The sequence below is a fragment of the Schistocerca cancellata genome, chromosome 1 (genome assembly GCF_023864275.1).
Source record: "Schistocerca cancellata isolate TAMUIC-IGC-003103 chromosome 1, iqSchCanc2.1, whole genome shotgun sequence".
Lineage (NCBI taxonomy): Eukaryota > Metazoa > Arthropoda > Insecta > Orthoptera > Acrididae > Schistocerca > Schistocerca cancellata.
This window is the reverse complement of record NC_064626.1, coordinates 507932902-507945867: the sequence shown is the minus strand read 5'-3', so window position 1 is coordinate 507945867 and position 12966 is coordinate 507932902. Positions and strand designations below refer to the sequence as shown.

The 12966-nt window shown below is 44.3% G+C and overlaps 1 protein-coding gene across 1 annotated transcript in view; it reads left to right on the top strand.

Annotated features, from left to right (window-relative positions):
* The window catches only part of LOC126178215 (endothelial transcription factor GATA-2-like), a 626632-nt gene that overhangs the window by 214695 nt on the left and 398971 nt on the right, over positions 1–12966 (top strand). The gene's annotated exons all lie outside the window — the stretch shown is intronic.

Below are 12966 nucleotides of genomic sequence, written 5' to 3'. Positions count from 1 at the left end.
CCTCTTGTAAGCAAAATTAATTTTAAAACGTAATTTTACGGTTTCATTAGATAGAGCGGTCCCTAATTAACCTATTGCGACGTTTGTTTTATCAATATGTATACCGATAGGCACAGTAGGATAGGAAGAATAACCAGTACTGACAACACCGCCCCGGGATTTTTTTTTTTTTTTTGTAAGATATATGATTTAATTAAGTTTTGCACTGGGATACATTTTCGCCAGAGGCCGTAATTTTCGAATTATTCAAGAAAAACACACAAAAGTGGCCTTAAAACGCGTTTTTCTTGAATAACTCGAAAATCGTGGCCTCCAGCGAAAACATATTCCAGTAAAAAATTCGACTACATTAAAATTCCTGCAAAAAGTCCTGTTCATTCTTTCTGTAGGACTACTAATTTGGGCGTAGTGATGAGCGAATATGAAAAATCTTGTGCGTGTTTTTTGAAGACGTGTAATATCCATAGATAGGGGCAGATGAATCACGCTATATTACCTTACATAATTGTAAAATACATATGACGATTTGAAACACTTTACAAACAACAGTAATTTATGATTCTGTCCAAAAGATAGTATCTAATTCTCCTTGCGTTACCTTTGGTGGGAAATGTCACACGAAGTTTCTGTCCCGTTGCTTTAGTTACAAAGTCTTCACAACATAAGTCACGTCATCCCTCTCACAGTGTGTGAAATACTTCTGGTTGCCACGAGCTCTGTAATTCGGAGGTATAAAATGAATTGCACGTGAGAAAAAAACTAAAGTCATTCCTGAGTCCCCTCAATTATAATGTTCCCACATTTTCTTGCACGTTTAAAAATCAGAAATTCAAGGCAGAACGCAAATCAGAAAAAGAATTTAGAAGCCGTTAATTATGAGCTGACAGTATACACATACAATGAACTTTTTTTTTCAATTAATATGAGGTCAAGCTCTTCGCCCAGTCTTGTTTCCAAAACACGACAATCCTTTTTTGATAGTCGCGTACTACACTTTCGCGTATTCTCAAGACAATGAATTGCTCGAAGAGGTCGAAACTTCGTCTCTCTCCAACGCCTTGTGAAGACGAATTTTGGCAGTCACTCTTGTGCTATGAACAGACATCTTAGGGATTTGCAATCGCAGATTATCGAGTGTCTTTGCGCCACAAGCACGACATGGCTGGAGCTCACCTGTTTGTTCGCACCTTGCACTGTTTGTCTGTGTGTCGCCTGCGTTTCATTTTATCACTAACTTTTCCCTAACCCATCTACGTGTTTATGATCTATAATAAAGAGGTTATGGGTTTGCTTTTCTATGGGATGCTTTTGGTGGCGGTTTTTATTTTGTCATTTAAGCAGCTTTATTTTGTGTTATGCATTTGTTTTATTCTATTTTGCGGTGTACTCATCAGTACTTCAAGAAACATGACATCAAAAGTTTTGTATCCACTTTTTCAGAAATAGGACCATTATAATACCAGACATAAATATCTGATTCGTTTTATTACAGTCGCTGGATCTGGTTATTAGTATATAACTATGCTTTAGTTGTTCGATGTGGAGAAACGCAGTCAATGAGAATAATACCGTGTTACTTGCTTATTACTAGGGAATATGGTTATTGAATAACATCGCTGCTGGGTTGCTGTTACAAAGTATTAGGTTTCAAGTATAGGCTGTCAAAAGAATGCAATTACAATACCGAGAAGAATTATGCTCATAAAGCCGGGTATTGGAATTTGATGAGTTGTTCTGTAGAAGGAGAAAGTGATTACTTCGCTTTGTTGTGGAATGAAAAATAATCAAAAATACCTTAAATGGCCAGATGTATAGACCTCCACATTCGGAGTCCTGGAAATGTATTCGAAAATTTTAATGCAGATTATTGTTAATTTAGGCAGTTTCGTTGCAATAACTTTATCCGAGATATACATTACTTATCAATTAACATTTGATTATCAGATGCTAAGATAGAGAAGGAATTCGTGGCGGGCTGCATCAAACCATGACCCCATGACCGGTGGCCAAAAAAAAAGGTACAGGAACAATGAGTGGGAACAGAGTGTAATAGACACCGCCTCCTATTGCTTGGCCGCCATGTTTAAAAGGTAGAATATTGAGTGCAGGAAAACTCCTAGATTAATGAGTTTGGAAAAATGAATAGCTAAATAGTTTTACTTTTTATGCGGTTTATAATAATTTGTTACGTGAATTTCAAAAATTTGCATACAGTCTTTTCTGAAAAGCAAACAATTACAAGCTATTACTAGCAACTGGAGGTGACATTAGCAATCTGTCGGTCTTACTATTAGCTAAGGTAGTATCGGGAAGTCCACTGTACCGTTTCGAAATGCATTTTTGAGACATTTTGGCAACTGATTCGGGACATACTGGGTGAGAAGTAATCACATCTCGCAGGTATATGGGTAGAGTAGAAAATTCTTGTCACAGAATAGATATAAATGCATTTGACTCGCTACAGAGCGATCGTTTAACTTCAGCATTTTCGTTCCAGTGTATCTTCAGGGAAATTCAACGATAGATACTGCCTGTGTCTGCTAATATATGCATTCGACTTCAATGTAGAACGTCCGTCTAACATTGAGGACTGATTGATAGGACGATGTACAGAGGAGTGAAGTACAAAAATGCAGTGAACATAAAGGAATGGAATATGTGTCACCGTGTACTGTGAACGCTGAATGCACCACACACGTAGAAATGAAACAGATTTGAACATGTAAAGCATGGAGATCATCATCGAATCAGAAAAAAATATCTGGTCGACCATCTGTAAATCATCGAGTGGTATCGTTCAAGGTTCCGTATCTCGTTTTAAGGAGAATTCCCATACAACCCACTCTTGATTAGTGTTGAAGCGTGTGGGATGCCTTTCAATACCTAATGACTTGCAAATATGTAAATGTCGTATGGCACTGCTGGCTGGAATGTCCTGGAGAGTGGAAAGCGTGTTCTTCCTCCGCGGACGTTGGCTCTTTCCCTTTCGGACATGTGATAGGCGTATTATGTGTGTATTTGTGGAGTATAGAGGAGCTAATCGACGCGCATATAGTGAAGTGTTATGTTTGTACATGAAATATATTCGCAGTTGCGAATATGGACATACCATCAGCTGTGTAATGGAATGCCGACACTGAAAATTCGTACCGGTCCGGATGCGAGTCCCGGTCTGACACAAATATTCAATGTCGTCATCCCATAATACAGCTGATGTTGTCCATATTCTCAACTGCATATAAATTTAATGTATTTAGTGACAACTGTAGTCGCTGCAGTGCATCTTCCATTGCAGGTGCATGGACTGCAACATCGTGTTATATTTGTGTTGTATGATGAAGATGGGGGAAGGGAAGTCAGTCACGTTGCCGGCACAAAACCTACTCCTCTCGAATAACACGAAGGGGGCCACCTCATCATCAACAGTGTCACATGTTTCATATCACGATACACCTCGAAGGTGTTTGGTATTTCATGCAGGGCATCGGCGGCAAAACTGATGACCAAAAACCTCACGCCACCACCTCTCTCGTCCTCTTGTCGGCCAGGTACTGGCAGTGAAAATTTCACCCACTACCAGGATTCTCACTGGTTTACGTCAGTCAAGCGCCAACGCACATTCGTGCATTAGGGATCTCCGCTACGGAAGAGGCTAACATCCACTGTTCCATATGCAGCCTTATGATATCAAATAAAATTATTTATCTCCAGAGACCTTTTCAGGTCTCAAACATCCATGATTTACACTATGTGATCAAAAGTATCGGGACTCCTCACTGAAAATGAATTAAAAGTTCGTGGCGCCCTCCATCAATAATTCTGGAATTCAAATTGGTATTGGCCCACCTTTAGCCTTGATGACAGCTTCCACTCTCGCAGGCATACGTTCAGTCAGGCGCTGGAAAGTTTCTAGGCGAGTGGAAGCTCATTCTTCACGGAGTGCTGCACTGACGAGAAGTATCGATGTCGTTCGGTGAGGACTGGCACGAGGTCGGCGTTCCAAAACATCCCAAAGGTGTTATATAAGATTCAGGTCAGGACGCTGTGCAGGCCAGTGCATTACAGGGATGTTATTGTCGTGTAACCACTCCGCCAAGGACTGTGCATTATGAACAGATTCTCGATCGTTTTGAAAGATGCAAACGCCATCCCCAAATTGCTCTTCAACAGCAGGAAGCAAGAAGGTGCTTAAAACATCAATATAGGCCTCTATTGTGATAGTGCTACGCAAAACAATAAGGGATGCAGGCCCCCTCCATGAAAAACACGATCACATCATAACACCACTACCTCCGAATTTTACTGTTGGCACTACATACGCTGGCAGATGGCGAGGCGTCGTTTGGCATTTACCGGCGTGATGTGTGGCTTAGGAGCAGCCGCTCGACCGTGAAATCCAAGTTTTCTCACCTCCCGCCTATCTCTCAAAGTACTTGAAGTGGACCCTGACGCAGTTTGGAATCCGTGTGTGATGGTCTGGATAGATGGCTGCCTATTACACATTACTACCCTTTTCAGCTGTCGGCGGTCTCTGTTAGTCAACAGACGAGGTCGGCCTGTACGCTTTTGTGCTGTACTTGTCCCTTCACGTTTCCACTTCACTATCACATCAGAAACAGTCGACCTAGGGATGTTTAGGAGTGTGGAAATCTCGCGTAGAGATGTATGACAAAAGTGACACCCAATCACCTGACTACGTTCGAAGTCCGTGTGTTAGGCGGAGCGCCCCATTCTGCTGTCACGATGTCTAGTGATTACTGAGGTCGCTGATATGGAGTACCTTGCAGTATGTGGCAGCACAATGCACCTAATGTAAAAAACGTATGTTTTTGTGGGTGTACGGATACTTTTGATCACACAGTGTACATATACAAACTGAATCACTGAAAGTAAATTTGTACCAGAGATTCGAATACGATTGCCTGCTCAGTGGCGAGATACCGAGCGAGGTGGGGGGCTGTGGATAGCACACTGGACTCGCATTCGGGACGATGACGGTTCAAACCCGCGTCGGGCCAACCTGATTCAGGCTTTCCGTGATTTCCCTAAATCGCTTCAGGAAAATGCCAGGATGATGCCTTTGAAAGAGCACGGTCGTCTTCCTTCTCTATCCTTCTCTAATCTGATGGGACCGATGATTTCGCTGTTTCGTCCCTTCCCTCAATTCAACCAACCAACAAAGAGAAGGATGTGTTAACGACTGCGTCACTCTGATGCAGTGGCCTTGCTCAATTGCACGGGCTACCCTAGCACACCTACTTCCTCAATCACAATAATTCCCATTCATGCCTCAGCCCACTTGGTATTTCACCTAAACTCGAACATCATTGCAGAGACTCTCCAACTGTGTTGAAATAGCATCTGCGCATCATATGAAACGGGGGAGCCATCCTGAAACACAGGTATGCGTACTTTAATCAAGTGAAACTATATAGCTCCAGAGACATTTCCGTATCAAGCGTCTGTGGTGTATATATGCAGACCGAAGCGACCAATAAAAATTTGTACCAAGGCCGAGATTCAAACCCGGATCTCCTGCTCACCAGACCGGTACGCTAGCCACTACTCTTTGCTATGATATCAGCAGAAGAGACACTCAAGTCAATGGAAAATCCAGCGATTTGTATTTCACTTTACGGCATTGATGGCAAGTATAGATAGGCGGCATCTTGTTAACGTGCCCTCTCAAACTTAGTCACATTCTATTTGAAATGCGATTAGACTGGTCACAGAATAGCCAATTATTCCACAGTTCCACTGATCACTTGGTTCAGAATATGGTGCTAGACGTACACTATGAGTCCATCACCGTAAACGTAATATTACCATTCACGTATCCGCCTCCTGTCTTAATTCAGTTCCATATATGTTATAGCTGGTGAAAATGAATCGGCGTGGCTTCTTTGTATCCGTGACCTTTTGCGCGGAAAAGTTCACTTGGAACTAGAACAAACATCACGGCACGAGCGGTATCATCAGGTACTGGAACACAATAAAGGAGCGCGTGCCGGCACTGTTAACTGCTCGATAGTTCTCCGTGTCGGCGCACCGAGCCGCAACAGATTGCACTGTAAAGGCGCATGCCCAAGGAATTCCGCGGGGCCCCGAAACCAGTGTATTCGTTATCTGGCCGCTCTTTTGCAATTTACATAATCACGAGTGCGCCGCCCGACTCGGGTCGGCGTCGGCCGCCGAGCATAAACACGCAATTAATGTGGACATAAAACAATGCTCTCTTGTAGGAGCGCTGTTTACAGGCAAGCTGGTCCGGAGCCGCGCGTCTGGTCTCGTCAGATTTATACTAACGTCTACATTTATAGAACACGTCGCTGCCGGAAAATGGGTGTGGATGGAGGGAGAGGGTGGCGGGGGAGAGGCGATGCGGGGGTGGGTGTGAGGTGGGCCAGTGCTGCACCTCGGCGCCTGCCCGCTTCGCAGTATTTACTGGACTGATTTGCAATTCAACATGGCCTCCCGCGTGATATACAAGCCACGGCCGGGACGGAGGAGGCTGCCAAATTAATTTGCCTCTTCGCTTAATAGATAGGAAACAGGCGATTAAAAATGCGGCGGGGGTGGAGGTTGAAGTTGCTTTACCTATGTAAAAAAATAAAAATAAACAAGCCTGTGTGTGTGTGTGTGTGTGTGTGTGTGTGTGTGTGTGTGTGTGTGTGGAGGGAGTGATACAACTTCCGATAAAAGTGGGCAGTGGTTGGTGCACCAGATTCGAGGTGAGAGAGACAGCTGCTCTGGCAGTCGAGAGGCCCACGAATAGCCCGGATAAATGATAGCGGTCATTCCCGAGATACTATCGGCAACGCGAAATTTCCCATGACCGCTTAATTTATACGGCGGAAAGGTTAGCTGCGGCTCGAAGAAGGAAGAGTGGTCGTGCTCGAGAGTCACCAAAGGACGTGGGGTGGAGGGTAGTGGGTCGGAGGATGGGGATGGGGGGGGGTGGATTATGGAGAGGAAGTCTAGGGTACGGACAGCAGGGGCAACGAGCTGTCTTTCAAGCTTAGTGAAAGACGTTCCATGAGATTACGTTTCAACCGGTATCGATCATATCGCGCTTTCCATAGAAAGGGAAATACAGGTATGTCAATGGGTGGACGTTTCTCTGTTGTAAGTCCAGCAATGCGAACATCTGCTTTAGTACTCTTGCCTTTATAATCCTTCTTGGTCAGCTCCTGTGAAATAATGAGAAATTTTTTCAACAGGGAACTTATCAGTCTATAACAAATCACAGTTGTTGTAGTAAGATCGTACACTGTGCTGAGACACTCGAAACAAAGATACATAAGACAAGAGGCTTCTACCCGTAAGAGACTGAAATAAATAATGATGAGTTGTAATAATCAATGAATGAGGTCACTGGAAACACCTTGCCATAATTGGGTCTGTAGCTAATGAAGCCGCAACAAAAGAAGAAGAAGAAAAAAAATCAATCACGAAATTACCTAATGAAATGTTTCGGATCCTGGGTATGAATTCCCATATTAATCTTCCACGTCATTTCAAAAAGGAACAAAATTTTTGCATTCAACCACAGACTCAAAAAAAAAAAAAAAAGGTTCAAATGGCTCTGAGCACAATGCGACTTAACTTCAGAGGTCATCAGTCGCCTAGAACTTACAACTACTTAAACCTAACTAACCTAAGGACATCACACACATCCATGCCCGAGGCAGGATTCGAACCTCCGACCGTAGCGGTCGCGCGGTTGCAGACTGTAGCGCTAGAACCGCTCGGCCATCCCGGCCGGCCCACAGACTCATGATGCTAGTATTCGACGAGACAGTAATAACTGTCCATCGGCGAGTGCTTGATCTGTGAGGCAGTAAATGATACTTGAGTAACGAATTCTACTGCTGAAATACATGTCCATAACCCTTACTTACACTATGTGATCAAAAGTATCCGGACACCCCCAAAAACATGCGTTTTTTACATTAGGTGCATTGTGCTGCCACATACTACCAGGTACACCATATCGGTAATCATTAGACATCGTGACAGAGCAGAATGGGGCCCTCCGCGGAACTCACAGACATCGAATGTGGTCAGGTGATTGGGTACCACTTGCGTCATACGTTTGTACGCGAGATTTCCACACTCCTAAAAATCCCTGGGTCGACTGTTTCCGATGTGATAGTGAAGTGGAAACGTGAAAGGACAAGTAAAGCACAAAAGCTTACAGGCCGACTTCGTCTGTTGACTGACAGAGACCGCCGACAGTTGAAAAGGGTATTAACGTGTAATAGGCAGCCATCTAAGCAGACCATCATACAGGAATTCCAAGCTGCGTCAGGATCCACTGCAAGTACTATGACAGTTAGGCGGAAGGTGAGAAAACTTGGATTTCACGGTCGAGCGGCTGCTCAAAAATGGTTGAAATGGCTCTGAGCACTATGGGACTTAACTGCTGTGGTCATCAGTCCCCTAGAACTTAGAACTACTTAAACCTAACTAACCTAAGGACATCACACACATCCATGCCCGAGGCGGGATTCGAACCTGCGACCGTAGCGGTCACGCGGCTCCAGACTGTAGCGCCCAGAACCGCACGGCCAATCCGGCCGGCGCGGCTGCTCAGAAGACTCACATCACGCCGGTAAATGCCAAACGACGCCTCGTTTGGTGTAAGGAGCGTAAACATTGGACGATTGAACAGCGGAAAAACGATGTGTGGAGTGACGAATCACGGTACACAATGTGGCGATCCGATGGCAGGGTGTGGGTATGGCGGATGCCGGGTGAACGTCATCTGCCAGTGCATGTAGTGCTAACAGTAAAATTCGGCGACGGTTGCGTTTTGGTGTGATCGTGTTTTTCATGGAGGGGGTTTGCACCCCTTGTTTTGCGTGGTACTATCACAGCACAGGCCTACAGTGATGTTTTAAGCACCTTTTTGCTTTCAACTGTTGAAGAGCAATTCGGGGATGGCGATTGCATCTTTAAACACCATCGAGCACCTGTTCATAATGCACGGCCTGTGGCGGAGTGGTTACACCACAATAACATCCCTTAATGGACTGGCCTGCACAGAGTCCTGACCTTAATCCCATATAACACCTTGGGGATTTTTTGGAACGCCGACTTCGTGGCAGGCCTCACAGGCCGACATCGATACGTCTCCTCACTGCAGCACTCCGTGAAGAATGGGCTGTAATTCCCCAAGAAACCTTCCAGCACCTGACTGAAAGTATGCCTGCGAGAGTGGAAGCTGTCATCAAGGCTAAGGGTGGGCCAACACCATATTGGATTCCAGCATTACCGATTGAGGGCGCCACGAACTTGTAAGTCATTTTTAGGGAGGTGTTCGGATACTTTTGATCACATAGTGTATTTACAGGTTCTAATGTATATGCATCGTCAGTGATAGCACAGGCTTTGATGAGTTCAGGTATGGAGTGTCTAGGGATTAATGTGCCGTATTTGTTTCTTTTACGACTAATTTTAAGGAAGTAAATTTTACATAAACTTGGCAGAAGAAATTTTAATTTACATAATAAATACTACAAAATTTCCGTGTGCCTAAATTTTTGTCGCTGTCAGGTAACAGGTGCGAAAGCAGCACCAGTATTACCACTAACCACATACATGTTTCTTTTGATTTATTATACAGTCAGACCATGCGCTTAACGGTTATAGAAACGCGTTCTAGTACGTTTCTACCGATAATCTTTACGTAATCACAAGAAAAGTAAACAGACCATTTGATTTCTTTAATTTTAAGATCATTACCGTTACAGATGTAATCTGTCACCCCTAAAGTGGTCTGTGTCAGATATATGATAGCTAGGTACCTCTCTTTTGTGTCCATGTCGTGTTCTGCTATTTTTATTATAACAGAAAATGGATTGGACTCAAAATGGTGTGGGAAATCTAACAAAACGGTGACGTAAAATTAGTAGCAAACGTGCATTCTGATGTTGAATGAGTTCGCCTAAACTGGTAACTGAGTATTAAAAATAAATTAAACCAGACTGGCCGGTTACCTGGGTATTTTAAATGCATTAACAATAGTACAATTACAGGGTTTCTGAACCCATTCAGATGTGGAAAAGCCAGTTCTTCAGTGACTGATAAGTGGAAACAACGTGCGTGGATACTTCATTTAGAGTGGAGTGAGTGAAGGAGAACGATAATGGCAAATGAACGCAAAATTTTCTGTCAAGGCTCCTTCGGAGACAAGTAAAATCTGAAGTAAATCTTATCACACCTGGAGTGTATGTAAGGGCCGAATGAATAAGATTGTCATCTCTAAGCATTCTGTTACTTCGGGCTATAAATGATGGTCATGAATCAGGTACAATAGAAAGAAAAACAGTATACTGAGTAAGTAATTCAGTCGATAGCGGAATGTGTATTAAACTTCACTTTTTTCCGCCTTATCCAATCAACAACTGACACGTAGACAAAGCACTAGCTTATTAGACCAAGGATTCAGGAAGCGCGTCGCGAATATGTGCCATTCCAAATTAATAGTAATAGTATGGGTTGTGGTTGGGTTGGGTTGTTTGGGGAAGGAGACCAGAGAGCGCGGTCATCGGTCTCATCGGATTAGGGAAGGAGGGGGAAGGAAGTCGGCCAAGCCCTTTGAAAGGAACCATCCCGGCATTTGCCTGGAACGATTTAGGGAAATCACGGAAAACCTAAATCAGGATGGCCGGACGCGGGATTGAACCGTCGTCCTCCCGAATGCGAGTCCCGTGTCTAACAATAATAGTAATTTGGGATAAACCTCGAAAGACTAAATTAGGATGGCCGTGGTAGAATTTGGAATCTGCCTTGAATACTTGGTAGTAGGGACGCGTTCTGGAAAGAGATACTCACTGCAGTACGTTGCTGGACATCGTAACTTCCAGCCGCATACGCGCGGGAGGACACGTATGACTGATGAAGACATTGTGAAAAGGTAAGGGTGGAGAGGCCTGCCGGGTAGGAAGCAGGAAGGACTGGTCGCGGTATCGCATTTGCATGAATTAATAGCGAATGAATAGTGAATTATGCGACGAAAGTGAACGTCGAAGCGAACGGCAGAATAGACGCCTCGCGTATGAAATTGTGCATTCAATACAAACACGGCGAATAACTTAGGCCGTTAAATGATGTACGTCGTCTTTATCCCACCCGGCCTTCAATGGGACGGCGGGCGGTGGGAAGAGGGCGCCTTTGTATTGCTAGACAGGCCTTCCAGGGCCGTAACTCAGGTTGCCGGACGTGTGGCGAGTGTCCCCCAGGCTGCGTGGGCGTGTGCGCGGTAGCTCGGATATTGTCACAGCGGAGTTCAGACGTCAGACGTTGTCCACACAGCGCGCCCGCCGCCCACTTTCATTCGTCCCCCAGATCAGTTGCTCCGAAAATCACAACCACCGTTTCGTATGCCACCCATATCCATCCCTCCGCCTTCCACGGCAGTTTCTTCGCCATCCGGCTGCTATCGTACGCCGGTCCCCTGTGTCGACGCATTCTGTGGCCTGAGTGTTCTGTTATGTCAGCCAGGTAGCTCTCTGTCTCTCTCTAGAGTACGCTCCTATTCAGTTTTGTTTCCATTTCCTAGACGTCCTTGTCCGCACAGCCTTCCAGCGGTGTCCGCCAGTGCGTCTTTTCATCTTTTGTGGCATGTTTGTGACGCCGACTCTTATGTCTGCTTTTGTGAGGCGAGCGCACGTGGCAAGGAGAGGTGGACTGATGGAGAGAGGCGGGAGCAGCAGCAGTGGCAGGCGGCTGCTGGCGACTTGTCTCGCGGCAGCGCGTCGCTCCCAAACTACCGACAGCAACTGCTTTTGTCGCAAAACGACTTACGACAGCCTCCCTACCAGCATTTGTTGATGTAATTTTCAGAAAGCTGCACATTTTGGAAAACGGGAGACTGTACAGGACTTTGCACCTAAAGTGGACACTCGTAATATTTCGTAATTATAGCCCAAAACACGATATTCCACAAGTACGAGTGTGCATTTCGGTGAGTATTTCATTGGTTCCAATTTTTTATCTACGTAGATCTTGAAGTAAATATGTTCTCTTGTGGGAACCATGCACTTTTTTTTTTTTTTTTACTGCTGCAGCATTTAGTGGCCCTCCTTAAGTAAAATAATAGCGGGGAGCACAGACCATAATAATTTCCAGCATTATTTAAGGCTACGCATGTTAAACAATGAAGACAAATTATTAATCTGTAGAGGTGTTTGTTCCTTATAAAATAAATGTAGCTACAGAAACAGCCTGTACTTATAAACAACGGCGAAACAAAGTTTAGGACAGTATATTCAAGAAGAAATAAAAAAAGTTAAGAAAATAGTTCTATGATACTTGCTACAGAACCATTAGATCTTGTCGCCAGAAGAGACGAGAAGGAGACCAACAATTTATTTCGTCGACGATGTGTTGTTTTATGGAAATGAACGACTGTTTTAAGATACAGAGCGGTGTAAAATAGAAGTATGTGTTTTAACATCTAGCTGGAACACCCACGCTAAAAACAATTGTACCTACCCGTAGATCAGGGAGAAACATCTTGAAAAATCGTTGATGTTAATGCGAACGCGACAGGCACTAACACTGCCGGAACAGAGCTGCTTACCATCATTTCAACGTAAAAAGTCCGCGGTCAGTCTTGGTTTTCATGTTTAGCAAACCTCCGGACGTACTTTGTGAAAACATGCACTGCGAATCATAAGAAGCACCGTATCAAAATACTCCTCTGAGCAAAAGCTACCAGATAGTGCAAAAAAGTGCATAGCGCCATACATTAAAAATACCACAAGTGCTTCGTGTCTAGGTAGATAAAAAATATTACACTCATCCTTGCCGAAAAATCTCCTTTTCGTGTGTTGAAACGTCTGTGAAATATTAAGAGTCCATATGTAATGCTGCATTAACAAGTACACTGATTACGTATCCCGTAAGGCCACTCGATGTCTCCTGCGTTCACTGTGGTGTTATTCTCCATCTTTCGAG